Here is a 27955-nt window from a genome sequence, read left to right on the forward strand (position 1 = left end):
CCTATGTTGCTGAGGATAACAGCTGTGAGCCACTTTGTCCAGCAATTGAGTGAGATAGAGTCTAATGAGCTTTTTGCCCAGACTGGCCTCAGACTGAGATGCTCCAATCTCTGCCTCCCAAATAACTAGAATTACAGGCTTAAGCCTGCAATACTTATAGCAACAATACTTATAAATTGTGATTCATCATTTCTGTGAGATTTCATGAACATAAGTAGAAATGTCTGAAGTCAACCCTCTTTCTTGTTCTCCATACTATGTGAACATTTAACATTAATTTTTTAGAGAATCACATGTAAGTTAAGAATACAAAAATTGACCTATAATTTTCTTAATCGACTTACAAAATTAAAATTTTCTGGAGTTCAAAATTTATAATCTAGAACTTAAGGCTTTTATTGTTCTTTGATTTTATTTGAATCAAGTCTCTCTAGCTGGATTTCAAAGTCAGAGAAAGAAAAAAATACCCCATTACTTCACACCATTCACTCTGCATTCCTACGTTGGTAATTATATTTTCAATTAATACCTACTGACTGATTATATGAAAATGTAAGTATTACACTCTTGATATTGAAAGGAGATAATATTTTATTTTTTTATTTTAGAAACAGGAGTATCTTTTTAAAAATTTTATTGCCAGAGATCCAATACCCATTTATGCTAAAAGATCTGGAGAAACTAGGAATCCATGGAACACTCCTCAGTATAATAAAGGCTGTGTATGACAAACTTACAGCTAGCATTATACTTAATGAAGAAAAGCTAAAGCCATTTCCTCTAAAATCAGGAATGAGACAAGGATGCCCACTCTCTCCACTCCTCTTTAGTATAGTACTAGAATTCCTAGCCAGAGCAATAAGGCAAGAAGCAAGCATAAAGGGGATCCAAATTTGGAAAGAGGAAGTGAAACTTTCCCTCCTTGCAGATGACATGATTTTGTATTTAAAGAACCCTATAGACTCCACTCCCAAGTTACTTGAACTGATTCGAAACTTTGGCAAGGTAGCAGGGTATAAAATTAACCCTCAAAAAGTCAACTGCCTTCCTCTATGCCAACAATGAGAGGAACCAGGCAACAATCAGGAAAGCAACTCCTTTCGCAAAGAAAATAAAGTACCTAGGAATTAACTAAGAATTTAAAGGACCTTTTCGATGAAAAATTTAAAACCCTGAAAAAGGAAATTAAAGCAGAACTGAGGAAATGGAAAACCTCCCATGCTCCATCAAAGAATTAACATCATGAAAATGGCAACCTTGCCAAGGGCTATCTACAAATTCAATGCAATACACATTAATATCCCAATGTCATTCTTTAAAGAAATAGAAGAGGCAATCCAAAATTTCATATGCAATAATAAAAGACCCCCTATAGCAAAAACAATTCTCAGCAAAAAGAATAGGGCAGGAGGAATTTTCAATACCAAACTTTAGACTCTATTACAGAGCTATAGTAACAAAAACAGCTTGGTATTGGCACAAGAACAGGCTTGCGGACCAATGGAATAGAACTGAGGACCCAGAAGGCCACCTAATCAATGATAAGGGAGCAAAAAAAAATAGAATGGAAGAAAGACAGACTCTTCAACAAGTGGTGCTGGCGGAACTGGTTAGATACCTGCAGAAAACTAAAGTTGGATCCTTGTTTGTCACCCTGCACCAGGATTAACTCCAAATGGATCAAAGACCTGGAGGTAAAAGCAGATACACTGAAAACTTTACAAGAAGAAATAGGAGATACACTAGGTCTCCTTGGAACAGGTGGAAACTTTCTCAATAAGGACCCAGAAACACAACAAACCAAAGAAAATCTGGATAAGTGGGACTCCACTAAATTGCAGAGCTTCTTTATGGCCAAGGACATAGCTAGCAAACTAACTAGAAAGCCTACAGAGTGGGAGAAGATCTTCACTAACCATATAACAGACAAAGGCCTCATATCTAAACTATATCAACAGCTCAAAAAATTGAATCACTCAAAAACTAATCTGCAAAGAAACAACCATTCCATTAAAAGATGGGCCAAAGACTTAAAGAGATTCCTCTTTGAAGAAGAAATAAGATTGGCCTATAGACACATGAAGAAATGCTCCACATCTCTGGACATAAAAGAAATGAAAATCAAAATAATTGTAAGGTTCCACCGCACTCCAGTTAGAATGGCTAAGATCAAGAGCTCTAAAATAACAGATACTGAGGGGATGTGGCCAGGAGGGATCACAACTACACTATTGGTGGGAATGCAAACTCGTTCAACCACTATGGAAAGCAGTATGGCAGTTCCTCAAAAGAATAAACATAGAACACATTGTATTTTAAGTGTATAAAATTAGGCTAAGAGAAAGCAATGATATTTCCACTTTTATTAATTCAATTTGTTAATTTAAAAATTAATTTTGAAGCTTCCCTACTAATTTCAAATCTAAATTGAACTAATACATTTCTTTTTCATTGATAGGCACTTTGAAGTCATTTTTACATCATATTATGGCAATGAGTCCTTGGAAAGTGGTTGAACTTTAGTGGTAAATGAAAAAAAGGCTTTCTTCTTTTTTTTTCAGTCCTGGGGCTTGAACTCAGGGCCTGAGCACTGTCCTTGGGCTTTCCCAAGGCTAGAGCTCTACCACTTGAGCCACAGCACCACTTCTGGCTTTTTCTATGTATGTGGTATGGAGGAATTAAATGTAGCGCTTTGTGCATGCTAAGTAAGCACTCTATCACTAGACCAAACTCCCGGCAAGACACATGGTCAAAGTTAGGTAATTTTCAGTGAGCCCTTATCACCTTTCTTCCTTACCCCCTTCCCCTTCCCAATTCTACTTCATCCTTCTCCCACCACCGGATAGTACTGTCTTCACTCTGCTGTCAGCTCTGAAACAGAAAATGAGATGATCTCTAGTCCTCCTGCCAGGCCTGCTATTCTTTATAAGTGGATTCATCCATACATAATTTTTCAAACATTTCAATAAAAGCTTGTTGAATCCATGTAAAACGAATATGCAGATGTTTGGCACTATATGTCCAAACATCTGGATAGTTGAACTAGTTTAGGTTTTTTAATTTTTCATCATCTTGGATCATTTTTTTTATTGTAGGGCAATGTATAGAGGGGTTACAGTTACATTTGCCAGATAGTAGGTGCATTACTTCTCACACATTGATATCCCTTCTCATGTTTTTGTCCACATTTCCCTTCCCCCAGCAAAGGAACATAGGCTCAATGGTTTCCCTCATTTGTAATCATTAGTACACATCTATGACTCTCCTATGTTATTTCTCTTCTCTCTTTTTTTGCCCTTTGGTTAATCTCATATTGTTACTATTTTAGTTTTTGAAGGTGTTTAATCCTTTGATGATGCAGTCTATCTGAACTTCTCATTTAATTCTGGAAAGGTGGAATGTCAATAGCAACCATCATCTAAACAATACCATTAACCTGAACCATCTAGACTTAGCAAATTAGAAAAGATTATAGCTACTTTTCAATAGCAAATTTCTAACACTGGCCCCAAGGGTTTATATCATTATTTGTTACTGAGTTGCACATTTCCTGTCTCTACTTCTTACTCGTCTTTGTCATGACATTAACTATAGGCATAGGAGTCTGGCTTTTATTAACAAAATTAGACAAACCTGTGCAGTGATAAGGAGGTAGCTCACCCCACACTTAATAGTAGTTGTATAGACTCACATACCTTAAAGGATTTTTCCTTTATGCTGAAATTCTTTTTCTGGTACACATAAACAGGCCTGCATACCAGAAACATGTAGTCACCAACTACATTCACTAGATGAGAATTGGGCCTACAGCCATACCACCAACAGACTACAAACTTGCCAGGGCTTACATAGGAGAGTCAGGCCAGCTTTTCTCTGGATAAAGTAACTCTGAACTACCAAGTCAGGAAAGTAACAGGATGGCAGAATTTATCCCAGAGTGCTGTAGCCTCTAAGATGCAGTCGTATTCTAAAGTTCCCATCTACAGGAGTATCCTGGTGACTGCCATCAAGTGGAGTTTTCACAAGATGGTCTGATTCATATGACCTGCTTTAATAACAGAGATCTTTACTCTGGGTTCTTTTACTATGCTTGTAGATTGTTCCCAAGAAGCCGTCTTCAATCTAAAGAATGGGATTTGGTTTGCATCACCAGTCTATCAATTGTTCATCTCCTTTTCTTACTAGGATACTCATTTTATTTCCTGTTATAGACCATGATCTCACTCACAAAGATCTCATGGTTCTCCTTCAAGACAAATCTCCACATTGATACAGCTCCCAAATAGAAGGATTTTCCCAGGGCTTAGTTTCTTACCTGAAGTTATTTCTTCAGTCATTCATATATTACCCCAAACCCAAATTATTCAGGAACTAATAAGTACAATGCTTAAGAAAAATTCTACATTAGTTTTCAAGTATATTACATACATTTGTGTGTTCTGATGTGAGTTGTCAGCATTAATGCCATAGTGTTGGCCCACATTGAAGGGCAGAGTTCCTACAAGCCTTTCTATTATCTAAACCCAATCTGAAAAGAACATGAAGCTCTACTGATTTATCAGCCATCCCATTCTTGCCATTTCCACCACCATGCCATGTCAAAATCTCTTTCCGATAAGGCCATTGTCTTTATATTGTTGTGTACCTCCAATATTCTTGCAATAATTACCTCTGTCTTTCTGTAAATAATTTATGTATATATATTTAAGAATTTCTAGAAATTTTGGTGTGGGTAGACAAAACAGGAGCCCTTCAGTGATGTGCACTGGAGAATCTGACTGTGCTACTTTGTGAGGCAAAAGAGACTTGGCAGATGTGATCAAGAATTGGGATGGAGAGATTATGTTGAATTGTCTGAGTTAACCCAATTTAATTACAAAAGTTCTTACAAAAGAAGAGTCTTTTCCAGATGCAGTCAGAGAAATATTCAACAATAGAAGGTCAGTTAGTAGGTCCACATTACCAACCAGTTCTAAACAATTAATGGAAGGTCCAGAACTCTATCTATGCTGCTGAAGAAAAGTAAGGAAACGATTTTAGAAAGCCAAATACAGCTCTGAAGTGAAAAACCCAGGACAAAAACAAACAAAAAAAAACTCCAGAAGATTTTTATGAACTGGAAAATCTAGAAATGCATCACTGAATATAATTAATGGATTCTGCTTTAGTTGACCTTTACAGAGTCAAGTAACCAATGGGAAATATGAATTCAAAAATAGCTACATGCCAGACATAGTGAGAAAAATAATCTAGATTATGTTACAATCTTTACTGGAGTTCTTGATCACACTGCTTAGACATTTAAAATCATTATAAATTAAAGGAGTGTAAAGGACACACGTGCAAATATGGCTTCAATTAAGAGCCTGAGATTGGGGAAGAAGTTCTCCTTACAATGAGAGCAAATGGGTGAGATAAAGTAAGAAAGTAATATATGTTTTAGAGAATATTTTCATACATATATTTTCCTCTTTGAGGGTTGATCTGAATGATTCGGCATGTCTACTTAAAATATTTTAATCACAATTGTCAGAACTAATCCAGGGCATTGAACTTTATAGAAATAGGCACTCCTTCTAGAGTCAAGGTGGTCTCTCTCAGTCTAGTCATACAAGAAACTTGAGCCTATAGTTTTCTAAGAACTAAGGGGTTTCTTTTCTGTGTGGATTGCACTGTGAGCACTGATGTTCAAATTCCAGAAAGTTATCTTGTATACTCACCTGATGGTATCATTTATTCCCATTGTTTGACTATTCAGTAATAAAAGTGAACATAAACCAAGTCTCCTATCATCTGGATAAGTATTCTCCAGTGGCTTTAAAGCCTCTTCTCCCAGATGGTAAAACCCTTAGGAGAAGGACAGAATTTAGGTCATTGGGAGAATGCCCTTGAAGGGGATATTAGGCTCTCAAATTCTCCTTTTCTTTTCTCTTTGAGGTGAGAAATTAATTAATCTATGTTTTTACCATGATGCACTGTGATACCACAGGCCAAAGACAACCATATCATATAACTGAGGGCATAAACCTCTGAAACTGTGAGCCAAAATTAACCTTTTCTTTTTATAAATTGTTTATAACAGGTATTTTGCCATCATCACAGAAGGCTGCTTAACACAAAGTTCAAATTATTAACACTTTTTTTTAAAAACAGGAATAGTCCTTAGTCTTTTGATCTAGTATTCTTAACTACATAAGTGAGTTCTAGATACAAAGAGATCGAGAAAATGAGTATGTCACATTTCAGTTATTATGTTATATCTGTGTCAAAATTGAAGATTGTTTAGGTAATATCAAGTGCTTAGGACCTCATGTAAGATTTTAGACATCAAGACATCAACCAATAAGTCTTAGCTCTTGAAAGAGAGAGACTATCATAATGATATGATGAAAAAACCCTGATATTTATTCTCTAAGTTATTTAAGAATCCCTTTAGTTCTATGAGTATACGTACTACTTAATATTTATAAGATAAATCCTAGACAGTACACATTCTTTCCAGCTTTTTAACCTTCCAAAGCTCTCATGGTACTCTTTCATTGCTCTTTTGTATTAAGGACAGTGAATTTTTTTAAAAAAACCAATTGCCATTGAATCTATGTTCTAATCATTAGCTCAAGAATTACATGGCTATGTCAAATACTACAGCAAAGTAATTTGTATTTATGTGTTAAGTGTTGCAGTTGTCTATAAACCATCTATATGTGACACTAGAATTATTTTTTCAGTATTAATAAAATTAATGGTATGTGTGCATATATAGGTATATATATGTGTGTGTATATTCATTTTAAGATGGAGAAGCTTAGAAAAACTTTATTAGGAGGAAAATCACTCTTGCCCCCCCCCGAAGCAACTATCTATTTTCTTCATGAGACATAACTTTAATTTCTTCCACTAGGCCACATCTAAAAATGGGTAAATTTAATTGTTTCTTTGGGTCTTCATTTCTTTGAAAAGGCTCTCATGTCACATAAACTTGAAATTGTTCATCTCTTGTTAATCTGTCTTTAGAGGATTCAGTCATGAACTAGAGATGGGGAAAAATGTATTTTTCTTTAAGTAGGTGCATTCCCAATCCTAAATCAATTCCAGTTCCAGAGTAAGAAATGGAGGTAGTATCATATAATTTATGGTGGAATTGCTTGTAACCATTTCTTAGTGTTGTTACTGTTTTTGTGCCAAACATGGGGCTTAAACTCAGAACCTATGCACTGTTGCTGAGCTTTTGTGCTGAAAGCTAGCACTTGACTACAGCACCTTTTCCCACTATTTGGTGGTAAATTGCAGATAACAATCTCATCAATTTCCCTACCTGGGCTGGCTATGAATTGCAATACTCAGATCTCAGCCTCCTGAGTATCCAGGCTTACAACCCTGAGATACTAGCACAAAAGGTAGTGTTATTTTATTCTTGCTTTTTAAAATTTTTTATTTTTCCTAGACTACCTCTGGAGGAATATTGGTATCTTATTTAGATTCAAATCTTTTCTCTACTCTTCAGAACTGTTTTTACCTTGCTAAGTTACTTGATCTAAGCTTTTTTTTGTTCAGGAAGACTTAAACTAATAAATGTCTTGAAGATTATGCAATACTATTACTATTTATGTAAATAAAGGATATTTCTGTAAGGATTTCAGTGCAGTGTTACTTGAAATATACAATGAATATGAGTTATTAATAACCGAACACATTGCTCAATTGAAAATCAGAGTCTGCGTTTTCCACTATCAAAACCTGTGGATTTTGGTTAAGACATTGAACTCTGTAAGCTTCACTTTCAAGCTGTGAAGTGCTGCACTTGAATTTGTAAGTCATCTTGAAGCTTTAAGGTTTAGGAATTCCCAGCTTTGTTTATCAATTACTGCAGTGGTTTGGAGAAATTAAAGAAAAAGAAGCGTACAACATAATTTAGTCAGGCAATGTGGAAACTTTACCGCATAATTTCATGACTCAATGTGCCTACTGGACATTTTGTAACAATGGATGAAGACAAAGTGCTTTTTAGTGCTGGTAGTAATAATGGGTAGAATGTCTAATACGTGGAAGGTTCTTTTAAGGACCACATATTTTCTTCCCCTGCACATGTCCTGTGGGAAGTGGATCCTTCCATGGTGTTTTGTAAATGAGCTCTTGGCTATTGCTGAGTTGTAAGTTCCCAAGTTTAAGTTTTACCATTTATTGGCATCCAACAGAGAAGCAGAGTACTTTTATTTGGAAATACATTTGGAAAGGATTCCAGAGAGCCTAGGCAGCGTTAATTGTACTGTAGTTGGGGAGATTTTCACCTTTCTGTGCTCTGTAACTAGCTGGCACTCTTCCAACTGTAATTTAGACTTACCATGAATTGTAGGGTTTTTTCCTTTCTTCTTTAAACATGCACAATGATCTTTATTCAAGCCGATAGGTTCTTTTATTGTTGTTCTAAATTTCAATTTTGGCTATGTTGCCATTATTTTCAAGAACTCTCTAGTCCCTATATGTTTATTTATGTGGGGGGAGGAGTACATTTTATCAGTGATGTAGTGAAAATACTTGGATGGGTGGTGAATTTGGGTTCACTCATGAAGCCCTTACTAATCCCATTATAAGCTTCATCAGGAATGTCAGCCACCCCAAGACTGCTTTATTTAAATTACAATAGGAAATGCTTCGGAACCCTCAAGCACCCCAATTTATGTTCTTTTAATCAAACAACTTCAGGCCAGAGTGACTCTCATAGGGAGCTCATTAAGAAAACTGAGATTCAATTGGGCAAAAATTTTATTTTATAGAAAACAAGAAGGTAAAGGAATTCTATGTGCAATCTCAAAACTATCTTTTATGTTATGACCAAATAACCTATGCTGTAATTGGCCAAGTATTTGCACAAGCATCATCTGTATAAACAAGTGAACGGCCACATGCAGTCTGTGGTCTTCTGATTCAACTTATTATGACAGACAATTATTTTGTGGTTATGAGAATGTCATTCTCCTCTGGAAACAAAGATGAGGAAGACAGATAATGTCGCAGAAAATCAGATAAACCTTCAAATTCTCATTCTGTTTATATGTACTAATGATAGTGATGACGAATGCTGGATGACCTTTTTAAAAATCTAACAAAGTCCTGGCCCTGGTGGCTTATGCTTGGTAATACTAGCTACTCAGGAGGCTGAGATTGGACAATAACAGTTTAAACTCAGTCCAGCAAGACAAGTACAGGAGTCTCTTACCTCGGTTAATCATTTTAGAAAGGCTGAAAGTGGAGTTGTGGATCAAAGTGGTAGAGTACTAGCCTTGAGGAAAATTCTCAGGTACAATGCCTGGGTGCTGAGTTCAAGCCTCAGGACTGTTACAAAAATCAATCAATTTGGGGCCAGGAGTTTGGCCTAGTGGTTAAAGTGCTTGCCTAGCATGCACGAAGACCTAGGTTCGATTCCTTGGTACCACATACATAGGAAAAAGCCAGAAGTGGTGCTGAGGCTCAAGCGGTAGAGCTCTAACCTTGAGAAAGTCCAAGAAGAGTGCTCAGGCCCTGAGCTCAAGCCCAGGACTGGAAAAAAAAATCAATCAATTAATCAAAAAATGAGAGAAAGAATGACAGAATAACTACCTAAGATTATCAAGCACAGCAAGGTTAAAATATAAACTTCTTGTTGGTGAGCACAAAGGGATCAGTATTTACTACAAAAGCTGGGCACACTTTGATACAAAAGGCCATATAGTAGGACGCTGAATGAAAGGATCTCTAGGATATAGAAACATAAGCCATATAATGAATGATTGTTGTTCTTAAGGTACTATGTTATCTCTCATCTCCTTTGCTGTCCCTTGGTTATCTCATATTGTTACAGTATCTCACTTTGTTACCTGATATATCGGATATATTTGTATTTGGTTATTTGAAATTGGATAGGGAAGGGGGGAAAACAAGATGAGGGGTGGGGGTGGGGGGGGAGGGAAATGGGGACCAAGACATGTGAAAGAGTATCAATGTATGGGAATTAATGCACCATCTCTTTGGCAAATATCATGTAACCCTTCTATTAATTACAATAAAAAATATATGAAAAAAATAAATAAAAAAATTTTAAAAAAGCTGGGCACAGTTGCTCACATTTGTAATCCTATCTACTCAGGAGGCTGAGATCTGAGAATTACGGTTCAAAGCCTGCTGGGGCACTAAAGCCCATGAGACTCCAATTAACCATTAGAAAACAAGAATTGCGCTGTAGCTCAAGGGATAGGGCTTCTTGAGCTGAAGAGATCAGGGACAATGCCCAGGCATAGAGTTCAAGCTCTACAACAGACAAAAAAAAAGCCAGTTCAACTGAAGAATGAATCAAGGATGAGCATTTCCAGTATCTTCTCTGCTACAGTCAAGATTAGCTCAGGAACTGATGGGAAGGACCTGAGAACCTACAATATCCATTGTTGACGTCTTCTGGTCCATTGGAGGCTGAGATTGTGAAGAAGAGCCATCTCCTCCCTTTTCATAAATCGTATATTAAATGCAGAGTATCTAGCATTACTTTTGGACTCAGTTGAATTATGTGTAATTTTTCTTACTTGGATTGAGATGCTTCCTTTTATGTTCCAAATCTCTTTTTGTTATTTCTGGATTCCCTATTGTATCCTATAGTTTTGTGTGTTCAGTCATGAATTAGCACACTTTTAGAACATTTACCTAGAACCCATTACTGAACAAAGCTGAAGTTTCAACATGAGTTTAGCCAACTACTTAACAGATGTGGAAAAAGGCAAATCTGTCATGAGAAACAAGTAAAATGAAAATTCAACCAAATAAACTCTAGTATGGGAGACACCGTATCCAGAAATATATCCAGAAAGCTCAATGTATAAAAACTATGGTGTAGGGAGGGAGGGAAATGGGGACCATGACATGAGAAAGGGTATCAATATTTGTGAAGTAATGTATCTTCTATCTGATGGATATAATGTAACCCTTCTATTAATTACAATAAAATATATGAAAAAAAGTACAGTGTGGCCTACTAGTATAGACATCAAGAAGAAAATAATGGTAGGCAGAAATAAGATGAAAAAGAAAACAATTTTCATGCTTTGGAGTTTGTTAATAATTAACCTAAGTCATAGATGTATTTCAGATCCTAGGACCTCTTATTAGCTTGGCTGGATTTCTAATATTTGAGTCATACCTCCAGCCTCAATTTTGTTGGCTATTATTGAGATGGAATCTCCAGGACATTTCTCTTGGCCTTGAACTGTGATCCTCTAGATCTCAACTCCTTAGTAACTAAGATTTATAGGCCATCAAAGTCTAAAATATTTAAAACTACTTTTTGAAACAAATTGCAGATTATAAAATAGTTTTAATTCACTTATGCTTCCTATACATTTTTGTCCTGGGGCTTGAACTCAGGGCCTGAACATTATCCTTGGGTTTTTCTCAAGGCTAGTGCTGTGCCACTTGAGCCACAGCACCACCTCTGGCTTTTTCTGTGAATGTGGTACCAAGAAATCAAACCCAGGGCTTTGTGCATGGTAGGCAGTCACTCTATTATTAAGCCATACTCCTAGCCACGATAGTACACATTTCTATAAAATGTTTTGAGAAACAAAACCAAAAACAACAACAAAAATTTTTGATCAATTTTTAAATGTCAAAGAGTTTACATTAAAGAAAAAACTTGCTAAGATTGTTCAGAAATGAATTACTACCATTTTGTATTTAATAGATTTCGATCCCTGTTTTATTAAAGACGGGGGTATTTTCATAGGATCATAGCTGCAGCAAATGCTCTTTTCTGTCAATTGCAGATTTTTTTTGGCACTTCTAGAAAGAAAAAAAACAAATGGATCAAGTAATAATGCAAGAGAGATCAAAGCAATTCTTTCTGTCAATGGTAGCAATTTATGCAAATCTCTGAACACCAAAGGCTTCTTCTAGCTGAAGAAGAGTTTGCAAGACAGGATCATTTTGAAAACTACTTCCTAGAAAATGGCATCAATTCTCCCCTCCCTATTTTTGTAATATGTACAGTAGGTTGAAAGACAAATACTATGGTGCAGGAGAAGAAAAGTGGAGTTAAGATATGCATATATATATATATAAATAGAGAGAGAGAGAGTGTGTGTCTAACTATGTTATTTTACATGTGACTGCAAGATCTATGTAATAATAAGATACAGAGGTTCCATGTGGACAACTGAACTAAGCCTTATGGGTTGTGAATTCACTCTTGGCTTCTCACATACACTTACCACAGCACCTGGGATATAAATACTGTCATTTCCACTTTTTACTGAAGAGGAAACAGAACCACAGGTATGAAGATATCTTAATTCATGTGCTTATTAAATAGTACAGCCCAGTTTCTAATACTGGTTTGTTTGAGGCCCTAGTTAATGATTTTCTTTACACCTTTGCTATTCAAAATGTACGTAACCCAGTGAATCACTGGAGCCAGGAAATAGGTTAGAAATGCAGAATCTTGGGTTCAGTCCAGATCAAGAAAGCACAATCACATGTCAACAGGATCCCCTGGTAATTCCATGCACATTGGATTTGAGCAGCTCTGCAGAACCCATCATTATCTACTAAGCAGCCCTTAAGGAGAAGGCAGACATTCATTTACATGTAATCTTGTTTTAGAGGTCAGTAGCCACCCAAGGTGGAGTTGGTCTACAATATTTTCTGGAGAACTCTCTGGCTTGGCTTTAACTCACTCTAGCTTTTCTTTCTCACTCTTTCTTTTTTTTGAATCTTCTTTTTTTCTTTTGCTAGTCTTGGGGCTTAAACTAAGGGCCTGGGGTACTGTCCTTGAGCTTTCTCAAAGCTGGTGGTCTACCACTTGAGCCACAGTACCACTTCTAGCCTTTTCTGTGATTGTGGTACCGAGAAATCAAACTCAGGGTTTCGTGTATGGTAGACAAGCACTCTATCACTAGGCTACACTTCTGGTCCCTCTCATTCTTTCTGGCTCCCAATTCATATCTCAAAAGATATTTTGTTTTCTGGGGATGAGGGTATTTGATAACATGTGTGCCTTTCTGAACTAAGTACCACTGAAGCATATTTTGACAAAAGAGATGTAGTGAGAAAATGCAAACTGTGAATACCAGAACCAGTATGCTCGCTTGACAATTTGTGAAAACATGATAAATGATGGCATCCGATAAAACTCAGTCCAAATACCTATTGTTTGTTTAATATTCTGAACTCTATTTTTGGTTGGTCATGGGGCTTGAACTCTCAGCCTGGCTGCTGTCCCTGAGATCTACAGCTCAAGGCTAGGGCTCCATCACATTGAGCCACAGCACTACTTTCAATATTTTGACTTTCCATTTTTGTAGTTAAAAGTGGTGATATTAATACATGTATCTCAACGTTGAAAGGATCAAGTAGGCCAAAAGTATGAAAAAGTACTGGATACTCAGTGTTTAATAAACAGAAAACAAACATAAAGCAAACTGACTTATGGCAGAAATTTCCCTCTCATGTGAAGGAACCTTTAGCAGAAGAAGCAGTACATTTAAAGGAGTGGTAGATAATGCCTGGCCCCTCATGGAATGCAACTGGTTACAAACTGTATTTAAAAGAATATCTTCTCTATTTAAAGACCAAAGCAATTGCTTTTATGTGGAACAGGCCCCAGGAGGGCTCTGTTTCTTAGTAAGAATCATCAGCTTCATTTTAGTCTGTACAAATATCTCTGAGGAGGATTACCATGAGGAAATCCCAAGAAATCTTGTTCTTTTTATCATGTGAGTAACAAAAAAAAGAGTTATACCCATATGATGGGGACTGACTATTTTACACCAGAACTAACATTCTTTATAAAGGTTTACGATTGCAAAATGGAAGGCAATGAAGAGAAAGTCGCTTTTAGTGAAGAGTCTATTTCCATCAAGGACGGTGCACCACACAGCATTAAAGGCACAGAGCGGCCTTGGTGAACCTCCCTCGGTTCCGGTTCTCAGGACCACAGTGAGCAATGCACAATAGAAACCCTTTCAAGTTGTTGCAGCTGTTCTGCCCAGTGGAGCTCCCACTGAGCTAAAGGTTAGGCATTCCACAGACATGGAAATCCTCAGGGCCCAAGGCCTAATTAATTTCCCGAAATCTATCAAAAACTTGTAAAATCATGCATAGAAAGCACACATATATCTTGGAATTCAAAATAGCTTAAAACACATGCAATAAAAGAAAGGGCCCACAACTTCATTTTGTCTTTTCTTTAGATTCCCACATATCCTTGAGATCAAACTTAAATGGACCCTAAACCACTTCCCTCTCACAGTTTGGCTTCTGTTATTTCACAGTTTTGTGTCGCTTGGCACACGTGCAGTGTAGTTTCATTGTAATGTGCTGTTTATGTAGGTTGTCATGTAGACACGCCATTCCTGTACATTTGTTCTTGATGTCTATCCCTTTTTTTAAAAGAGAGAGCAATGTTTAGTGAGACTAAGAAAAATAAATAGAAAAGAATGTTGCACGATTTGTGGTAACTTTTTAATTTTCTTGCTATAATAGGTTTACAGAGAGTTGGCAGACGATGTAAATATAAGAACAGATTTCATTTTAAAGTCTTTTTTTGTCATTCCTTAATTGATGTATCCAGATATGAAAATGTCTAGGCATAGACAGAATGTCTTTAACATCTATAAAATTTAGAATAGTTTTCTTTCTTTCTTTCTTTTTTTTTTTTCCCAGTCCTGGGCTTGCGCTCAGGGCCTGAGCACTGTCTTTGGCTTTCTCAAGGCTAGAGCTCTACCACTTCAGCCATAACACCACTTTCAGCCTTTTCTAGGTATGTGGGACTGAGGAATGAAACCCGGGGCTTCCTGCATGCTAGGCAAGCATTCTACCACTAGGCCAAACTCCCAACCCAATAGTTTTCTTTTTTTCTTCTTTTTCTAGAACATTCTGGGGAGACAATTCTAGAATTTCATTCTCTTGGGAAACCCTTGTGGATAACCACATTTATGACTGGGAGATAAAGAATTGTCAAAGATCATGTTGTAATTATTTCCTGTTAGAGGACTAATTCAGCTCAAACATGATAGAAGTATGTAAACAGGCCTGGGTAGGTTTCTATTTCATCTCTCAAATTCACTTAGTCAAATCTAATTTACTTCTATCATTTCATGTTACCTTTCTACTTTGTTACTCTGTCTCTGTCTCTGTTTCTCTGCTTCCCAGTGTAGCTTTTGACTATTGAGAGTTGTTACCCTGATTTCCCCTCATTCACTTTGAATTATAGCCTTGAGTACATGCATTCATCTCCATTTCCCAGTGTACATCGCATTTATCATAATGTGAATCAGTGAGAGGAGATATAATATGAAGCATAAGCCAGCTATAGAGAAATAAACTTATTGTATCATTTCACAATATGAGATCCTATAGGTCATCATCCTTTGCCCATTTCTTGTTTTCCCAGCCTTTCCATCCTCCCACTGCAATGACTTAATTAGCAATTAATCTTGATTGAGAATTAGGGTTACTTTTTTTAATTTCTCTCTTTTATAGACTGTCCAGGAACAATCACACAACTGCTTTGCAAACTTGTGAGTATTTGCCTTGCTCAGAGCATTTAGATTGGATGGTTAGAAAGAAGTGGGTAGTAGAGATACCTTGCATTTATAGATTAGAAAATTAAGATCCATTCCATTGGGTCCTTTCAAAGCACCCAGAGAAACATGAGTGAACCATTATGCTTCCTCTATTTAGAAAGTTTCTTGGTTTCCTATCTATTATGTTATACAGTCTTTGAATGATATGTAACCATAATATCTCAAAGATATGGCTATAATTTGTGGGCTAAATAATGATTTCTTGTCTGCATTCTCCCATCCTTCCCTCCATTATCTATTTACCTACCTCCTCTTACCCCACTCCCTGCTTCTGTAAGTACTCATTTCCTGATGCTTAATTTTATTGGCCCTTGACTTAGTCTTACTAAAGAATTACATTATTTGAGCCTTCCATAGAGTCTGTTATACTTCAGTTAATTCATTTGTAAGGGAAGAGGTAGTTCTAAGAGGGGTGAAGATGTTGAAGGGATGACACAGATTAAGATGCATTAATTATATATGTAAACTGCTTTGTAATATGATAAAAATATTCAATACATATTCTAAAAAATTAGCAAAAGTGAGGGAAGGGTTGGGCTGAGGAGGTTGTGTGAGAAAGTTGAAAGAAGATATGGCTATAGTTAGCCTGGACATTATATTTTATCAGTGTTAACTTACAATAATTTTACATTTTTAACATTTCTTAGACTGGAATGTGTCTTATGATTAATGATGTACTGGTTTTATTGCCAGTAGATTTGTTTTTAGTAGCTCATCAAATGAGCTACTTTATAAACAAAGTCTTTCTCAATTTAAAGGATTGTAGAGTACCTTTGTAAGTGCAACTTCAAAAATGCCTCTTTTTTTAAATTTTTATTGTTTATTTTATTGCCAGGGTGATATATAGAGGGGTTACAGTTACATGGGTCAAGTATTGTGTGCATTACTTCTTGAGCCTTGATATCCCTTCCCCAGGAAATTGGTGAAAAATACAAGCTTTGCATTCAAATATGTTCATAATGTCCCAACTTGACTTACTCTCCATCTCCCCCCAAAAGTCTGGACAGACAAGAGTATCCATAGAAGACGCCGTTTTCTTAGTTAAAAGATGAGAACAGTACCCCTGGCTACCTATTTCTAGCATAGTTGTAAAGTGAGTTACATGCCAACAAGCAGCCTGGAAGAAACTGAAGTCTCTGAAGACAAATTTTATTTGATTACACTCTCTGTGAATAGGGATTCCAGTAAATAGGAGTTTCATGAACTAAGTTCACATGCAGGTATAGTAGGTATGTGAGGACAGGAAAGCTTTAAGCATGGATGCAGAAAGTATATCACCTTCAAATGAACTGCAATGCATTTGTGCCTTAGTATTATGAAAAAAAAAGGGTGACCCATTGGAAACAGAGCAACATACCAAATATTAATCAAAAGAAATTTTGTGATCCTGTCATATAAGATAACATTAAAAACAGAAATTTTATGAAAGCTATTGTACATGAAGAGGGGAGTTGAAGAAGACTTGAGATGTTCCTAGAAATCTAAACAGCTCCATGATCTTTCTAATCACTAATTGTGAGCAACTTAAACAAGCATCAGGTCTACTCACTTTGGTAGCTGTGATGTGGACAAACTGGATTCATCTTTCTGCTAAAGAGAGGCTTTCCAGTCCTATTTGTACTTTCTGAAGTTACAGCAAAACTTCCATATTCACAGTTGTCTCCCTGTCAGGAGAAAGAAACCGCTATGGAGTCAGTCTCTGAAGTACAACTTTCCCTTTTCTGACACAATTGCTACATTCGATTAATTGGCTCAGGAGGTAGTTCAAACTTAATTAGAGCTAGTTATCTTCATAGAAGAAGGTGAATTGAGAAAGTGAAAAAGTTTCTTTAGACTTTCCCATTTCTGCTATCTATCTGTAGACTTTTCTTCATCTTCCGATGTTCCAGGCTGCAGGTCAGCAGGGAAACAAGCTACAGAGGCAAAGAATAAGTCATGTTCTTTGGTGTCCTTGCTTTAAACACAGGAACATAATGGCTGATGGTAAATAGTGGGAACTCCCATCATTTAACAATTACAAACCAGGGAAGTTGACAGGGTGAATTCTTCTGACTGTCTGCACTTTAACCACTAGGCCAAACTCCCGGCTCCCTCTTTTTTTTTTTTTTTCTAGAATTCAGCAGGGGTCACAGCTCCAGCCATTTCTGCATTCTGTGCTACACAGCAAGAACAACTGGAAGTGAAATGACTTAAAGTATATTAAGGAAGTGTTTTTGATGAATGATCATTTGCTATGTGATTGATCTGAGAGTTCTTTCCTTTTAAAGTCACTGCAAATGTCTATAAAAATGGTCTCTATTGGGGCCGGGAGTTTGGCCTAGTGGTTAAAGTGCTTGCCTAGCATGCATGAAGACCCGGATTCGATTCCTTGGTACCACATACATAGAAAAAAGCCAGAAGTGGTGCTGAGGCTCACCCCCTGGTAGAGCTCTAGCCTTGAGAAAGTCCAAGGAAAGTGCTCAGGCCCTGAGCTCAAGCCCAGGACTGGCAAGAAAAAAAAAAATGGTCTCTATTCGCAAATAGTAAACCATACTCAACAAATGACCACTGAAACATCATTCATCTCACTTCTAAGGAAAAAGAAAAACAAAACTCCATATTGGACTGATGCAGTCAGTCTAATCAGTTACCACAGTAGTGAACATAACTGAAATTTGAGTCAACGCTGCCATGACTTAGTTTTACTAGAGTCATATTATCATAAAACAAAGTCAGTGATCCAAGAAGAGTTTAGATTATCTTTAAACATGAGCAGAGGTCTCTACTGATCCCTCAGGCTTTCTGTGCACTTAATTTTTGTGCTTGGTTTTCAATAAAGTTGGAAGAGAAGGATATGAGACTTGAGAAATTTATAGAACATAAACCACCCTGAGTCTTTCACGCCTATTGACGTGGTAGTAATGGAAAATGGGAACCAAGAAATAAAAATCTCATCAACACCAGTGAATCTGTTCTTTTCTCCATAAACCTTATGTGCTGACTTTGGCAGAAGTTTGAATTTTGTCATTCCAAAAAGGTTCTTGAAATCCACTGAATATCATCTCTTTTACAGGACATCATGCAAGTATATTTATCTGGTTATAAACAAAAATACTTCTTTTTCCAAATGACTTACCAGAAGTATTTATTTATATTTGCAATATACATGATTAGCCCATCACAAAAATCTGTGAAACACAATGAAAGTGTTCTTCCTAAGTTTAAGCATACTCTAACTGCAAAAGCATGTCCCCCGCCGCTCTCTCTCTCTCTCTCTCTCTCTGTCTCTCTCTGTCTCTGTCTCTCTGTCTCTGTCTCTCTGTCTCTGTCTCTGTCTCTGTCTCTCTCTCTGTCTCTGTCTGTCTCTCTGTCTCTCTCTCTCTCTCTCTCTCTCTCTCTCTCTCTCTCTCTCTCTCTCTCTCTCTCTCTCTCTCTCTCTCTCTCTCTCTCTCTCCCTTAGAACATTTTCATTGAACTATTGAAAGGCTTAATTTGGTCGAATAGCAACTGCTCTTTAACTTTGGGGAAATTTAGCCAAAACTTTTAAAACTTGACTCAGCAGACTTTCTAGTTCATATTTTTGAACAAACATGCTCACATTCTCACACACTGTAGTTTAAGTACTGAAGTTGAAACTCCTTTCACATTTCCTGCATTACTGAAATCGTATCTTATTGGTAGAAAACAAATGTGAATTAGCAATAGTTTTCTTTATTTGTGGTTAAAACAATGTAGAGTACTATCATGGATGAAATATAGTAGAATTATGATCATTGCCAGCCATTTTATACTATCTGAAGTATGTAAGCATCCTGTATATCATAGTTAATATCTTCCACTGTATTTAATATCATCAACTAATAAATATCATTAGATCATTGTAAGTGAGGGAAGCAGTGCTAAGAGAGATGGATTATAAATTGTCCATGCCATTGATTATACATATTATGATTTAGATCCAGAATCTTCGGATACTGAAGTTTGATTTGCTAGGGGTTGCACAATAAGTCAGTTTTAAAAGTTATTACCCACTTTTATCCAAAATCCTGCAATTTGAAAGTATAATTTCTGCATGGTACTCTATAGATTAAAATAAAATTAGAAGAATGATATCATTATCAGATGGAAAAATTTCATCTAAATATCTGTAATACAGCCATCTATTTTGACAAAATAGAACTTGTCTTTCTTTAATATATATCACAAATTTTGGGGAGCCAGGCCCAGAAAGGAAACAGTATGATAGCTATATTATGAGGCAATTGGAATCATTTTAGTGAAATTAAAGATCAAGTGTTGAATCAAGAATCAAGAGCAGGAGATTTGGATCAGGTGTTAGGACCTGCTATCCCTGTCTTGGGATAGGATGTGAGCAAATTGTTTTCCATAACTGTGGCTGGATTTCTGCATAGGAATCTCTGTGCTGCATCTTATGTGTATGTTTATTTGTTTATTTGTAATAGAGCAGGGAAGGGTGGAAAGCAAAATGATTGGGAGAGGGTCGAGGGAGTGAAACCGGGACAAAAACATGAGAAGGGGTATCAATGTGGGAGAAGTAAAGCACCTACTACGTGACAAATGTAATTGTAACTCCTCTATACATTATCCGGACAACAGCAACAAAAAAGGAAAAACAAAAACAAGAAAAAGTAGCTTGCAAAGCACAAACAACAATGGGTATACTTTGCATCACTTTTTTTTCTAGTAGGATTGTAACAAATGTAATCAATGACCAAAAACCCTTTAATTCAGAACATGAGCCTCACAATAAAACATATATACTGTAGCTGGAAAAGCTGATTTATGTTTCTGGGATCTTCCGATGACATTATTTCAAGGATGTATACTATCTTTCAATTCCTATAAGTGAAACCAATATTGCTTACACATACAGCCACTTTTAAAAAATCTTCTCTTTGTCTCTTTTTCTGTCTCTGACTCTATATTAATCTCTCTGTTTCTGTTTTTCTCTGTTTCTGTCTATCCCTCACTCTGTCTCTCTGTTTTTCTCCTTCTTTTTCTCTCTCACTGTGGATAATATAAGTTCAGCACTTAATTGAGGCGTGTTGAGCCTCATTTTTTTTTCATTTGAAAATAAGAATAATTCCTTTCATTCAGTTTTTTTCCCCTTGAGAACTAACTAGTAGAAAACACTTAGAATAGAGCCAAGCACACACTAAGAGCTTAACACATATTTGTTTATTATTTTCCTAACTACCTACAATCAACCATTTTTTACTTCTACTGATGATGAGTATTTATGAGCAGAAATTCAAGTAATAAAAATATGAAAATGGTATTTTGGCACTATAAAGTAATATAGGAAATAATTAAATATTATCTATGTTCTTAAAGAAATTACATGTGGTTTAATTTCTGCCAATTCAATTATTTTTATCCATTTACTTCATTCCATTGGCCTTATTATAGAGAGCAATGTACAGCATTCTCAATTTTTAAGACATATAAGCTGTCATTATATTTTAATCTATAGAAATCAACTTGGTTTAAGTAATTTATCTGGCCTAGCCCCAAACATTATCCCTCTCTCTAGCTGAGTCATCGTGTTTGTTCTGACAGGTCTGGGTGGATGCTTAATCTTGTCTTTTCTGTTCTTTACATGAAGGTGGCCACTTGGCAGAACTTTGGAATCTTCTTCATTTTACTCATCTACCATTTCCTTCCAGATAACTTTGCTAGAAAATTCCATTCCTTTTATATTGTTGCTCATCCCTGGAATTTCCTCCAAGTTTTCCCTAAAATTTCATTCCAAACACCTGAAATTTGTCCCCCGCTCTATATTTTGACCCAAACTCTTTTCATCTTTGGGGATCAATTAAGATCAAATACTGTGGATCAGAGACCCTGAATTCACATTCTAGTAGACTATGGATCTTAGGCAAATCACTTCTTTACTTTCCTCGTCTATAAGAGACTGAGGTGATGAGATAATTGAGTATGTATAAAATGCTTAGAATGTTGCTTAGCCTATTGAACAGGCAATATACATTTTGGCATTATTACTGCTGCCTGTTTGTAACATTTATCCCTGTATTACTGATACTATCAGATGTATTAACAGATTTGGCATTCCAATAAATTAGATACTCTGAAGTAAAACCAAACAGCAGAGAGAACACGTAACACACATAGACTTAGAAGAAAACCATGAATCACATAGAAAGTTATGGGAGGATATAAAGGGCAATAGTTCCATTAGATGGAAGCCAAAAGTCTCAGAAGTCTGGAAAGAGGTAGCTGATAAGATATACTAAACAGGTATCTGGGTTGTATCAGTGATCAGTGAGGTGATGAACATCTTTATGGAATGATAAGTTGGAAGAGAGATTTCAAGGCAACAAGGGAAGATACATTTGTGCAGCAGCAGAAATAGCCAACAACAAAGAACAAAGTATGGGTTTGAAGGAGGATGCAAACAATCAATAAAAGGAGAATGAGCCACTCTGTAGATGTGAGGAGCTTTGGAAATTTCTCAGAAGTTTCTAAACAGAAAAGAGTTCTTTGATGGTTTTTGTAAGAAAAGTAGGGCTGATGAATGAGATGAAATGAGAAAAGTAATTAATAAGTACTCATCACTAGTAGTGATGAATGGTTCAAAAGTTACTGGGCAGGGAGCCATGACATCAAGAGCTTCTCTGTTCCAGGGACCCAAAGTGTTTACACTCTGAACATTATTGAACTAGCTGATCTCAAGGGTATTAAGGTCTTTTTTTTTGTCTTTACGTTCTCATAATGATATGTCAGACAATTTATGAAGTATGGGAAGAAAAAGCTAAGATACAATGTGTCTCAATACATATTTGAAAATGAATATATCAATATCACATATATGCACACAGATGGATCTCACATGCTGAGTTCATAAACCATGCAATAAATTGATGGGATGCAATCTTACTTGTATTAGGGGGCAAAACTCTGCTAAAGGTCAAAAGAGTCATTACCTACTCCACTGGCATTGGCATGGAAGGAATATTTTTGGGAGCTCACATGAACTCTCGATCTGGTCGTATACTCAGGTCAAAGTAATGGAAGCTGTACATTTGAGAGTTGCACACTTTTCTATTGTAAGTTATATCTCCTTCTCTAAAAATATCTTTAGGTTACAATTTTTTTTGGTCTGTCATGGGGCTTGATACCAGGGCCTGGGCGCTATCCTTGGACTCTTTTTGCTCAAGGCTAGCACTCTGCCACTTGAACCATAGCACCACGTCTGGCCTTTTCTGTGTGTGTGGTTCCAGGAAAACAAACCCAGGGCTTCAGACATGCTAGGTAAGCACACTACCACTAGGCCCCACTCCAGGCCCCAAGTTACAATTTTTTTAAGAGAAATTCTTCTACTCATCGTGAAGAATGAATTGAGAAGTCGAAGGCTGTGGAGCAACGCAATTTCTATGAATTCTGTGGGTATAGTATCCAGTGCAGGGCAAGCTCTCTGGCAGGAGGTAAGCATGAACGACATGCACACAGTACACACGCCGGGAGGACAAGCATGAGCAAGTCTCTCGTTTATTGTTGCGCAGATCAGGAATTATATAGTCCTAGTACCCCAACCTCCTGAGCCTCCCCTGGCCAATCACCTAGCAGGGAGTTGATGTACTGCACTTGAAGTGGATACCAATTGGTCCTTCGGGGGAGTACAGGGAGCGTGGACAGTTCGTGGCTGGCAAGCCAGGCAGACATGCCTGTGGGTATATCTTCACGAGCAGGAATCCAGGTTAGTATGAACGCGATTATATTAGGTTAATGCCATTGTGTGGTAAGTAGTTGCTATCATTGAACTTTCCATTTGTGTTATCTATTTGCTCCATTTACATTCCTTTTTTTTTGGTAATACTGAGGTTTGAACTCAAGTACTTGTTTGGCTTGTTCTCTACCAGTTGAGCCAAACCCGAGGCCCTGCCTGTCATTTTTTTTTTTTTAATTCTTGCTGGTCATTTTTGGAGATGGAGTCTAGTGGACTTTTTGGCCTGAGTGAACCTCAGACTGTCTTCCTCATCCTCCAGATCTCAACTCCCTGAGTAGCTAGATCGACTGAAGTGAGCCACTCTCACCTGGCTGATAGATGACTTCATGCATAGTAGACAAAGGATTGTTTGTGTGCTCAACTAAATGTCTCAGTGGTTCGTGGAAGATGCTCTGGTTCACTCTGTACCCAAATCCTGTGTTCACTGTTCTTCCTTGCCACTGAGTCAGCCAGTTCAGCTCTAGTTTGATCATTTTTAAAAATAACTTATGGCCATTGGAAATGGTACACAAATAAGCCCTCTGTTAAAATTTGAGGACATCTAGGCAGATATACACGGGATAGCTCCAGAGTACATGTGATCTAAAACATTAAGATGGAGAAAATGGAACAGTGCTATTGAAATTATTTTTTCCTTGGTCTTATTTGCTTTATTTATTCATGATCAACATATAATATTTATACATATCTATGATATACAATATACAACACTTTATGAGTCTTACTAGTAACTTTTCTTGTGCTACACCAGAACACTTGATGTATATGTACTTTTCTTTTCATAATTAATTTCAGACTATAGGTTTTGTCCTTGCTGCTGGAATGCAAGGGCATGGGCCTTCACTTTTAGTAAATTACAAGCTATAACAAAATGTCTCTGGGGTCAGGCCATGATGTTTCAGATCTTCTAGTACTAAAGGCTCATAATGAAGATGGTTTTATGTTTTGAATTTTGTCAGTTGTTTTTGACTTCTTGTTCTCTCCTTTGAAGGAAAAATCTTGCTTGAACTTTCTTCTCTACCAGGATAACTTTTCCCCTCTATGTTGAGTTTCTAGAGCAAGGGTGCATAAAAAGAGAACTGGAATGGCTATGTGATTTTATGAGTGTTTTATGGCATGCTTGTCATAGTTTAAGTCCTTATTTATTCAGTTGGACTGGGGGGTACTGATGGCGAAGGCCATTACAATTATCAGTCTAACCACATATCCCACCCACTAGAGCTTCCTGTTTTCACCACCTTTGACAGTCACCTCTGCTTTCTCAATCTGCAGGTTTATTCTTTCACCGTCTGTTCTCCTGACATTTATGACATTCATCAGGCATTTGTTTTCATACCTTCTCCAACTGAAATATTATCCATTGTTTTGTGCTTACTCAGAATTCACATCCGTCATCAGCATGGTAACTGGAGGCTCTATCCTTTGGAAGGTTTACTTTTCCAGAGGCCTGGTAGATATTAGAATGTTCTCAATCAGCAGTATTAAGGAAATTGTGTGTGTGTGTGTGTGTGTGTGTGTGTGTGTGTGTGTGTGTGTGTGTGTGTGTGTGGAAAGAAAGAGAGAGAGAAGAGAGAGAGAAGAGAGAGAGGAGAGACAGAGAGAGAGAGAAAGGGAGAGAGAGAGAAAGAGGAGAGAGTTTATGTTGATCAGTAACCATTCCAACTTTAATATTTCTTTCTTCTTATGCATTTTAGGTGTTTTTATATACTTAAACTATATCAATCGAAAGAAACACATTTAAAATAGGTAATCTAACATGCTAACTGTTGCTGTGTGAATTTTCATGAAAAGATTTGACATGGAGCTGGGAATATGGTAGAGCGCTTGCCTAGCATACATGAGGCCCTGGGTTCCATTCCTCAGTACCACATAAACACAAAAGGATGGAAGTGATGTTGTGACTCAATTGGAAGAGTGCCTTGAGCAAAAGAAGCTTAAGCTAGGCCCTGAGTTCAAGCTCATGGGCTGGCAGAAAAAAATAAAGAAAGAGAAAAAGAAAGAAGGAAGAAAGGGAGGAAGGAAGGAAGGAAGGAAGGAAGGAAGGAAGGAAGGAAATAAGAGATTTGATATGGGCTCTCTTGATGCCTGTCCCCTCTCTGGCCACCTATTATTTAAAATCACTGTATTTCCCCTTCTTTCCTTCTTTCCTTCCTTCCTTCCTTCTTCCCTCCCTCTCTCCTTCCTTACTTCCTTCCTTCTTCACTCTCTTTTTTGTTTCATTCTTTCTTCCTCTTTCTTTCTCTCCTCCCTCCCTCCCTCCCTCCCTCCCTCCCTCCCTCCCTCCCTCCCTCCTTCCCTTCCTCCCTCCCTCCTTCCCTCCTTCCTTCCTTCCTTCCTTCCTTCCTTCCTTCCTTCCTTCCTCCCTCCCTCCTTCCCTTCTTCCCTCCTTCCCTTCCTCTGTTCTCTCTCTCTCTCTCTCTCTCTCTCTCTCTCTCTCTCTCTCTCTCTCTCTCTCTCTCTCTCTCTCTCTCTCTCTTCCTTCCTTTCTTTGTCACAATCCTTTCCTTGAACTCAGTGCCTGGACACTGGCTCTGACCTTTTGTACTCAAGGATAGTGGTATACCATTTGAGCCACAATTCCACTTCTGGGTTTTTTAAAAAAGTAATTTACTAGAGATAAGAGTCTCACAGACTTTCTTGCCTGGGCTGGCAAGTCTCAGATCTCAGCCTCCTCAGTAGGATTACAGGCATATGCCACTGGCACCTGGTTTTATTTCATCTTTTATGGCTCAGAGATTTAATGCTGACTAATCATAATAGAACAAAAACAAAACAACAACACCCTCCCTGTAAAACAGCTTTCTTTTCCTTTCTCCTTCTGTATGATGGATTATTTTTTAGAAGGTGAAGTTGTTTCTAATCCGTGCTAGTGTAATTTATGCCTCAATGAGCAAGTGCTTTTAGAGGAACCACCACTGAGCACTGAGCGGCTGGACCAGCATCATAGTCCCGATCTTCCCACAGAAATATTTTCATGTGTTTTAGTCTATTCTCAGACCTCCAATGTCCTATCACCGCACCAAGAGCCTCCTACTATAATTCTTTTCTTTTTAGGTTAAGATTGGATTTTTATTTTTGCTATTTCTAATTTTTAATTTTTCTTATAATGTATAAAGGGGTTACAGTTACTTTTGCCAGATAGTAGGTGCATTACTTCTCACACGTTGATACTCTTCTCATGTTTTTTCTCGTTTCTCTCCCCTCCACTCCTCCCAAACATCTGGTTATCCCTCCTTCCCTTTCCTATTTCAAATAATCAAACAAATGATTGTTGTACTTAATGTACTATGCTATTTCTCTTCTGTTTTGTTGCCCTTTGGCTAATCTCATATTGTTACTGTGTCTGACTTTGTTACCTGGTATATTGTATACTCTATTCTTTTCTAATAAGCTCCAGACACCTTTCTGTAGGAATTAGGAGGAAATAAAGGGCTCTTGGTTTTGTTGCTATTGTTTTTGCAATATATCACCCTTCAGAGATTTAACATTGTCACTTTTTTCTTTCTTTCCTTCTTTTTTTAAAAAAACATTTTTATTGTAATTAATAGAAGGGTTACAGCTATACTCGCCAGATAGAAGGTGCATTACTTCACAAACATTGATACCCCTCCTCATGTTTTTATCCCCATTTTCCTCCCTCGACCCCTTCCCCTCATCTTGTTTTCCCCCCTTCCCTTTCCTATTTCAAATAAACGTATGTACAATGTACTGGATAAAGATACTGTAACAACATGAGAATAACCAAGGGACAACAAAAGAAATAGCATAGTACATTAAGAACAACAATCACACATTATATGTATCCTGTTTCCATATCCTAGAGGTCCTTTCGTTCTTTCTTTTCTTTTGCCAGTCCTGGGTCTTGAACTCAGGGTCCGGGCATTATCCTTGGACAATTTTTGCTCAAGGCTAGCGCTCTGCCACTTGAGCCACAGCGCCATTTCATGACTTTTCACTGAGAAATTGAACCCAGGGCTTCGTGCATGCTAGGTGAGCACTCTACCACTAGGCCACGCTCCCGGCCCAATGTTTTCCTTTTTAAGCCACAGAAACCTTTGCTCAAACAAAATGTCATGTGTGAGGGAAATAGAGAAGTGTAGAAATGCGCTGGAAGAATTATGGCTGAGGCAGAGCACTGGACCTGTGCTCCCTGACAGCAGCCCAGAGAGGATTCCTCTGGCCAGTGCGTGGAATCTGCTGACGGATAGCAGCAGAACCCAATCCTGGCTGCCCTTTTAGATTAATCTAAGGAGTATCTAAAACTACCCCTCTCCAGAATTTTGTGAGTTAATTAATAATGGGTTAAGGGCCCAAACAATTGTTGGTTTCTTTTCCTTAGGTCTTCTAATATTTTAATGCATAGCCATAATTAAGTAGTAGCTGAGAATACAGCATCTCAAATTCCAGTTTTCCTTCAAAAGTCTTGGGAGCTTGTGAATCCACTCCTGGCTGGACTTCTCGCAGAGGTTCTGATTCTGTGTGTGTCTGGAGTGTGGTCTGTTGTACATCTAGGTGTAACTGTATTTCTAACAAGATGGTGCTGATGCATTTGGTTTAGCAAATTCACTCAGAGAACCACTGCTTTAAAGATATGCTGAATGTA

At 37.4% G+C, this 27955-nt stretch overlaps 1 protein-coding gene across 1 annotated transcript in view; it reads right to left on the reverse strand.

Moving 5' to 3' along the window:
* Mpdz (multiple PDZ domain crumbs cell polarity complex component) overlaps positions 1-27955 on the reverse strand; it is a 380703-nt gene that overhangs the window by 199840 nt on the left and 152908 nt on the right. Inside the window, exon 2 of the mRNA XM_090329993.1 lies at positions 17155-17269. The gene's annotated coding sequence lies outside the window, so the exon portion shown is untranslated. The remainder of the gene's footprint in view (positions 1-17154; positions 17270-27955) is intronic.

The sequence above is a fragment of the Megascapheus bottae genome, chromosome 3, assembly GCF_031878675.1.
Source record: "Megascapheus bottae isolate mThoBot1 chromosome 3, mThoBot2.hap1, whole genome shotgun sequence".
NCBI classification, from domain to species: Eukaryota; Metazoa; Chordata; class Mammalia; order Rodentia; family Geomyidae; genus Megascapheus; species Megascapheus bottae.